Raw genomic sequence first — 8,731 nt, 5'->3', positions numbered from 1 at the left:
GATCAAGCAACCGAGTGTTTGGGTTGCTGGCTTCTGGGTCCCTTTTCTTGATTTGGTTTCTGAGCCTTCTTTTGTTATGTGTAATCTTTAACTGCTGTAAATTTTTTATTTATATCTATAAATATAATTCTGTAACTTGTTAGTATTCTGTAAAAGATTGGTATTTTATGGGCTCCAGACCATTTTCTATTTCTGTAATAGTTTGATAGGGTTTTACATAGACGTGTTCCTAGAGGTTGATACCCAACAATGGTATCAAAGCCACTGTCGCATGGTAAGTTCGTTCCTTTTAGCAGTTTTTTATTTGTGTTAAATTTTCTCTTCTTGTAACCTAGACCAAACCCTTGCTATTTCCATCATCTAGAGAGCCCTAAAGGCTGTGGGTATTTGGGGCACCCTCTTAATCTACAATTATTTTATTATTTTGATAAATTCTTCTGCTTGCTTCTTATTCAGTGTCTATGATTATTTTCTGTACATATGGCTGGCCATAATTTGCATCCATTTGATGGTAAATCTGATTTTTTAATATGGCAAAAGAAAATGAAAGGAATTTCAATTCAGCAAAAAGTCTTTAAAGTAATTGATGGTAAATATGCCGATACTATTTCTAATGATAAAAAGCTGGAAAATGATGAATATGCTTACTCTTCTAATATTCTTAGTTTGTCCAATGTTGTAATAAGAAAAGTAGAAAAATATAATTCTACTGAAGAACTATGGAAAAAACTCGAAAAACTTTATATTGAAACTTTTTTTCTTAATAAATTATTTTTACTAAAATAGTTTTAAGATAAGCTTGACCTATCTAAAAACATTGATGATTTCACAAAGTTAATTCAAGACATTAAGTTAATAGGTGATAAGAATATTGATGACTATTCTCCTATTGTTCTGTTAAATACAATTCATGAATCATATGGAGATGTTAAAGCTGCTATTAAGTATGGAAGGGATAATGTAAACCTGAAAACAGTAATTAGTGATCTTAAGAGTAAAGAAATCGATCTAAAGACAAATAAGCCTAATCAGAAACATAATGAAGTTAAGTTTGTAAGAGGAAAAACCAAGAAGAGAAACTCTGATTATAAATTTAGAAGGTATAGTAAGAGTAGAAGTAGAAGTAGGGAAGAAATATGTCTAGACCTAAATATAGAGATGATAAGCGTAATCAAGATAAACCTTATCAAAAGAAAGATAATAGATGTTACAATTGTGGTGGAAAAGGGCATTTCATTAAAGATTGTGAAAAGCCTAAGAAAAATAATTCAGAGGAATCTGTTAATGTGTCTTAAGAAATATCTAATGAAATATATATGAGCTCTGATGTTAATTCTATTAAATTCTCTTCGAATATGAATGAATGACTTATAGATATTGGCTGTACTTTTCATGTGACCCCATTTAGAGAAATCTTGATTAATTATAAGTATGAAAAATTAGGTTTTGTTTCTATGGCAAACGAGAAATTATTTGATGTGCATAGACTTGGTGATGTCTGCATGATCTTTGAAAATGGTTTTAAAGTAACTTTGAAAAAAAATGTGAGACATGTTCCTGAATTGGCACTTAATTTGGCCTCCTGTTCTGCCCTTGAGGAGGAAGGGTTTGAAGGGAGATGAGTGAGGGTAGGATGAAAATTATGAAGGGATCCCTTACCATTTTTTAAGTTGAAAGAAAAAGGAACTTATATGTTCGCACTGTAAAATATGATTCTTTTACTGCATCTGTTTCAAAACCTAGTAAAACTTATTTATGGCATAAAAAGTTAGGCCATATCAGCTTAAAAGGTCTTGAATTATTGCATAAAAATAGTATCTTGAATGAAAAAGCAGATGACATGAGTTTCTGTGATGAATGCATATTAAGAACGCATCATAAAATGCATTTTCCCTCATTACCTTCCCCAAACCCACATCTTCTACTTGCATTCTTGACTATATACATGCAGATGTGTGGAGGCCTGCCAATATAGAAACTCATGGTGGAAACAAAAAATCTTCTGTCCATTATTCGTAATTTCTCTAGGAAAGTTTTTGTTTTCTTAATGAACAAAAACCTGAAGTATTTGAAAAATTCAAAAACTGAAAAGTTTTGGTTGAAAACCAAACTTGAAGGAAACTAGAAGTTTTAAGGACAGACAATGGTCTGGAATGTTGTAATCAATAGTTTTCTGCTTTGTGTGAAGAATTTGGAATTAAAAGTCATAAAACTAATCCTTATGCTCCACAACAAAATGGTGTTGCTGAAAGAATGAATAAAACTTTATTTAATAAAGGTAGATGTTTGTTGATTAGTCCTGGATTGCCTAAGTCTTTCTGGGATGAAGCATTATTAACTGCTGCATATTTGATTAACAGATCACCTTCTGTGTCGTTGCTTGGTAAAATACCTGAATGTGTTTGGACAAATAATAATGTTGATCTTTCTTCTCTTCGCATTTTTGGTTGTTCTACTTTTGTTTTTTAATAAATGATGATAAACTTCACCCTCGTTCCCAAAAATGTATTTTTATTGGTTATCCCGAAGGAATAAAGGGTTATAGGCTCTGGCTTAGAAGTCAACCAGGTTTTAAAGTAGTAGTCAATAGGGATGTTTTATTAATAAATCTGAATTTCCTTGCTTATGTAAGACTGCTAAGAAAGATGAATACTATAATATAGAAAGCACCTTTAATAAGGTGGAGAAACCAATAGAGGATAACCAACAACGGGAAGAGAATACAGAAGAAAGAAATTCTAAACATGAACTCCTAGAAATCACTAATAATGAGGAATTAGTCTATGATAATAAAGTCTTAGAATGTCTTGAAAATAATAATCAAAATCCGTATCTTCTTGCTAGAGACAGAAAATGTAGAGAACCAAGAATACCCTCTAAGTTTAGAGATTTTCAATTAGCTTTAAATTCTGAGAGCTTTGAACCTTCTCCTTATGATGAAGCCTCTAAATATACTGATTCTAAAAAATGGATAAAAGCGATGAATGAAGAAATTAAATCTCTACATAAAAATAAAATCTGGGTTCTTGTTCCAAAACCTAGAAGTGCTTATGTTGACTGCAAGTGGAGTTTTACAATAAAACAAGAAAATGATACATCTCTTTTTAAAGCAAGATTAGTTGCAAAAGGCTTTACTCAAAAAAAGGCATTGACTCTACTGAAATATTTTCTCCTGTTGTGAAATATACCACTGAGCGTATTATTCTTCCTCTTGTTCCATAATTTGATTGGGAACTAAAACAGATGGATGTCAAAACTGCATTCTTATATGGTGATTTAGAAGAACAAATTTATATGAATCGACCTTGTGATTTTGTTGATAAGAAATGTCCTGATCATGTGTGCTTACTTCTTTATGATTTAAAATAGTCTCCTAGACAGTGGAATAAGAAATTTGATCTCTTCATGCATTCTTTAATGTTTGAAAGAAGTGTTCATGATCCTTGTTTGTACTCTGAATATGATAATCATGCTCCTATATTTCTGGTTCTTTATGTGGATGATATGTTGATTGCTAGTCCTAGCAATAGCTTGATTGAAAGCCTTCAAAATAATGTGTAAGAATTTTGAAATGAAATACCTTGGCAATGGCAAGAAAATTCTGAGTGTGTCTATTGAAAGAGATAGAAAAAATTCTACTATTTTTCTGAACCAAAAGTCTTATGTGAAATCTGTACTTGAAATTTTTCTATAACAAATTCAAAGCCCATATATGTTCCTTTGACTACCCATTTTCAATTATCCAAAGATCAAAGTCCAAAAACAGATTTTGAAAAAGAATGATGAAAAGTATTCCTTATTCAAATGCTATTGGATTTGTTATGTATCTTGTTGTTAGTACTAGGCGAGATATTGCTTAAGCTTTAAGCTGTTTGAGTAGATACATGACTAATCCTACTATTCCTCATTGGGAGGCTCTTAAATAGGTCTTGAGATATGGTTCAATTAATTTTGGAATAAAATTTTCTAAATGCTTTGAAGTTGCATGTTTAGTTGGCTATATAGACTACAATTATGCAAATGATAGGGATAGTAGAAAATCCACTACTTCTTATGTGTTTACTTTTTGTGGAGCATGCATTAGTTGGAAATCATAGTCACAAACACACTGTTGCGCTTTCCACTACTGAAGCTGAATATATTGCCACTACTAAATCATTTAAGAAACCATTTGGCTTGAAGGATTGCTAAAGGAAATTGGTTTTCTAAAATAAAAATTAATTATTTTCTCAAATAGTCAATCTGGTATCCAATTGTGTAAAAATCAAGTTTTTCATGATAGAACAGAATATATTGATATTAAATATCACTTCATAAGAGACATTGTTCGAAAAGAAATCATTAACCAAGAAAAAATTACTTCTGAAGATAATCTAGAAGATATGGGGACTAAATGTTTACCTATAGAAAAATTCAAAAATTGCCTTCAAATACTTAACTTGACTTAAAATTCTATTCCCTGTATTTCTTGTCTTATTCTGTCTTGCATGTTTTCTTAATAGAGCCTCGGTGGATAAGGTTGTGATAAAAACCATGTTGATCCATCCCCTGGATTTGGTCCAAGACGGAGATTTTGAATAAAAATTGATAGTCCAAATCACTAAGGCCCAGCCTATCCATCCTGGATGGCTAGTCCCTTTTAAAGTTGCCTAGCCCAATGCTTTTATCCATTTCCCCTGGCCCAGCCCATCCACCCAACCCGTTTTTCCTTGTTTAACATATTTCTCTCTATCCCCTCATTTCTCTATCAAACCCTATTCCCATTTTCCCTCGATTCTATCCTGCCTCTTTTCCCCCCATTTCCTGCCTTTCGGTTTTTTCTCCCACCGCCTTCTTTCTGGTTTCCTTCTCCGATCATTTAATAGCCGGCCCCTATAAATATTGGTTGCCTGGCCTCTGGCCTTTCAGTCTAATATCTCTAATCTTCTTTTTCTTCTTCTTCCTCCTGAAAACCCTGAAGTTTCTAAAGCCTTTGTGGTGCAATCTTTGTAGCCTTGTTTTATAATTTTTGGGGTTGATCTTGGGCTTTTGTGGCCTCAGTTAACTAGCCTTAGTGGCTCATCCTAAAAGCCTTTGTGGCTAAAGCCTCTGTGGCTTAAGGGTGATCAAGCAACCGAACTTTTGGGTTGTTGGCCTTAGTGGCCTTTTTTGGGTCCATTTTCTATATCTGGTTTCTGAGCCTTCTTTTGTTCTGTGTAATCTTTAACTTCTGTACATTTTTTGTTTATATATGTAAATTTTTGTATAATTCTATAACTTTTTAGTGTTCTATAAAAAAATTTGTATTTTAAGGATTCCAGACCATTTTCTATTTATGTAATAGTTTGATAGGATTCTACATAGGCATGTTACTGGAGGTTGATACCCAACATTGGGTGTATTAGGCTGTTTGCTTATTCATTTACTTATATATGTGTGTCATAATTCAAATTTGGTTAATTAATCTTGTGGCAATGGTATTTAATTATTTAAATCCATTTATGTATGCATTACATCTTGATATAGTCTTGTGGTCTGACCAATTACATCTATCTAATTTATTTACTCTTTTAATGAACTAATATTTTGTTCATTTTAGTATCATAGCATTTCTTCATCTTTCTAGGTATTTTATTTACATGAAGTAACAAAATACATTAGCAGAAGGGAAGATTGCAACTCATAAATTACCCTTTTGTAATTTTAATCCTATTGTTTTAGCAATCCAAATTTAGTCATATAAGTCACCGAAATTTGTAATTTTAGTCCTAACTATAAATTCTAATAAATATTTAACCGAGGGAGCATGAAATTAACATGTGCTCCATGAAATATTTCACAAAATTCGTGAGTGGACTATTATTGTAAGTTTTCATGACTTACGAAATTAAATTTAGTGAGAGCCAACATAATAGGACCAAAATTATAAAAAAAAATATAAGTTGAGGGACATAATTGTAATTCTTCCATTTGCAGAACATGGCTTCACATGTATATAATGGTAACTATGAACATGCTTGCCTGGAAAGTATATTGTTTTATGAATATTGGTATAAGGATACTAACATGAGAGAGCTTTATGTGTAAAACAAGTTTACTTTATTACTCCATGAATACATTGTGACGCCCCAAAAAAATTATAATATATAATTGTGGGATTAATTGATAATTTTTTTATAAAATTTAGTTAATTAGTAAATAAATTATGAGCCATAATTGGAATATAATAAAACTTGAACGGATTAAATTGGAGTTTGTTATAATATTTTGGGACAATTTATATTAATTAAAGAAAATTAGAAAGGACGTAATGGGTATTTTGAGAAAAGTTTAATTAAATATATAAAATAATAATAATATTATTATGTATATAATAATATAATATATATATATATATATATATATATAAAGTGAGGAGAGAGAGGGTTTGAAGTGAGGCGGTGGGGCTCTCCTTTTTACTCTTCATTTCATAACATACACACATATGCACATTAATACACACACTCATACGCACACAGCAACGCGCACACACATTTCGGAAAAACAGAGGTATGGATTTTGAACTTTAATTTTTATTAATTTATATAATTCTATTATTTAAGTACTCTATTTATTAAATGTTGATTATATTAAGCGATATACTATTTAATCGGAGTACTTTATGATTTTGATTATTTAAATTAGTGTCGTATTAAATATCTCATTTGATATAAAAATGATATAGTTGGGTAACTGAAATATTAGATTTGTGAGATTTAATTATCGTTATAGCTAATTTATATAATTCCATCGGAATTGCTAACCAAATACGCAATTATATGTATTATTGTTTAATTAAAGAGTATAATAGCGAGAAATTGATAGAAAATTTATAGAAATATTCCAAAAATTATATTTAATAAATGGTATGTTAATAAAGAGGATTAACGAAGATTTGTACTTCGATAGAAATGGAATATTGAAGAATTATTAGAAATTGTACAAATAATATTTAATATTATATTTAAAAGAAATTACGATATTCTCGATATATTAATTGTATATGGTATAACTCATTATAGGATACGGGGGTGAGGTGAAAGGACTGACAATTAGTGACAGAGTAGAAAGAAACGTTGTAAGGTCGAGGTAAGTAAATAATTAGCATTATCTATATATGCTTTCTGTATTTGTGGTTTTACTGTTATATGAATTTGTGGTTAATGCTGCCATTGATTTGTCTGAAAGTATATAAGTGATGAATGATTTGATTTGATTGTCGATATTATGTGCGTGGAATGAGGAAATACGTTGAAATACTATGTGTGTTGTTTGATGTGTTGTGGATGTCTGAGAATGAGAATATATGGAAATACTGTTTTACGTTACTAGTTGCTTACAATAATGGTGATATGTGAAAATGAGGGAGTGGTGGAAATTGAATATAATTGTGGCGTGAATACCCCTTGACGTGTTGAAAATGCTATGTGCGAAAAGAAAGTGCTATGTGCGAAAAGAAAAGGCTATGTGCGCAATGAAAAGAGCTTTGATGCGATGCTATGTGCGAAAAGAAAATGCTATGTGCGAAATGAAACAGCTATGTGCGAGATTGATGAACCGGCTGTCAAGGGGGTTCACTTGAATTTATATAACGGTGAGATTGAGTTGGCGGGAAAAACACAATATCACCTTCTGGTAAGCAAACTAGGAAAAAATGGAGTTTGGTTAGTTGTCTCATTATGAGATAGTCATGTGGTGTAATAAAGTTGATTATGTTGGAATTAAATTGATTGTATTCCATTCGTGTTGCTTATTTATCTTGTTTGGGCTATGGTTGACATGCATATATAGATAGGACTGGTTATTTGCTTACTGAGTGGCAAGCTCATTCCCCTGCTGACATTTTCTTTCAGGAATAGACTTTGAGGTGTCTGACTATTGAAGAATAGGTCAACGCGCTATACTCAGGCAGGTCGGGCCAGTACGCAGTTTTCTCCTCTTAGCCAGTTAGAGTACAACTCACATTTTGTTTGTACAGAGAGAATATAATTGTACGGATTACTTGTGACGAATCACCTTTTGGTGTGTGATATGTATATATATATAATGTTGTGGGTTGATAATACCTATTATGACGTTGGGATTACGTATACACATGGATTAAATTATTATGTGCATTTATATATATAAACACAGGGATTACAATAAGTATGACGTTTAGGATAGATATAACCCTTCTAGCAAAGGGGGTGCTACATACATTCTTACTTAAAATTTATTTGGAACATGGAATTTATGTATTCTGATACTACAAGATTAATCCTATTTATCTCTATAGTGCAGTATAATTTATTATGTTTTTTTGAAATACATAATATTTCGAAAGGGGATATTTTGGATGAAATCCAGTTATATGTGGAGGGTTATTAGCGTTAAAAAGATATTTGTAGGAGAATTATAGTCTTTTGTCCTATAAATTAGGCCTTATATAATTTTGGTCCCATAATTATGGAATTCTCACTTAGCCTTAATATATTTCTAGTTTTTCAAATTTATATCAAATGATTTTTTTTTATAAATAATTTTTACTATTTTATTAAACTTTGATTGTCCTCAAGCTAGATTAAAAGTCGAGAAATTTAATTTTTCACTAGGCTTGAAGTTTAAATAAATTAATTACACACCCTTAAAACATTTGAGAATTCATTTTTCGTGGAATCTTCAAAAATATTGTGACTCACCTTTATCATCACCCGAGAGTCAGTGTAGGTGA

At 31.1% G+C, this 8,731-nt stretch overlaps 1 long non-coding RNA gene across 2 annotated transcripts; it reads left to right on the top strand.

Annotated features, from left to right (window-relative positions):
• Positions 1-6,462: 6,462 nt before the first annotated feature.
• Positions 6,463-8,108, top strand: LOC148785224 (uncharacterized). Of its 2 annotated transcripts, XR_016067887.1 has the most exons (3): positions 6,463-6,528; positions 7,041-7,107; positions 7,872-8,108. It is a non-coding gene; the product is annotated as an uncharacterized LOC148785224 (long non-coding RNA). The 2 variants fall into 2 exon arrangements; XR_016067886.1 differs by having other exon boundaries at positions 7,041-8,108.
• Positions 8,109-8,731: the final 623 nt, after the last annotated feature.

Source organism: Sesamum indicum, linkage group LG10, assembly GCF_026168435.1.
Source record: "Sesamum indicum cultivar Baizhima isolate 11 linkage group LG10, ASM2616843v1, whole genome shotgun sequence".
Taxonomy (NCBI): Eukaryota; Viridiplantae; Streptophyta; class Magnoliopsida; order Lamiales; family Pedaliaceae; genus Sesamum; species Sesamum indicum.
This window is presented reverse-complemented; position numbering and strand designations above follow the sequence as displayed.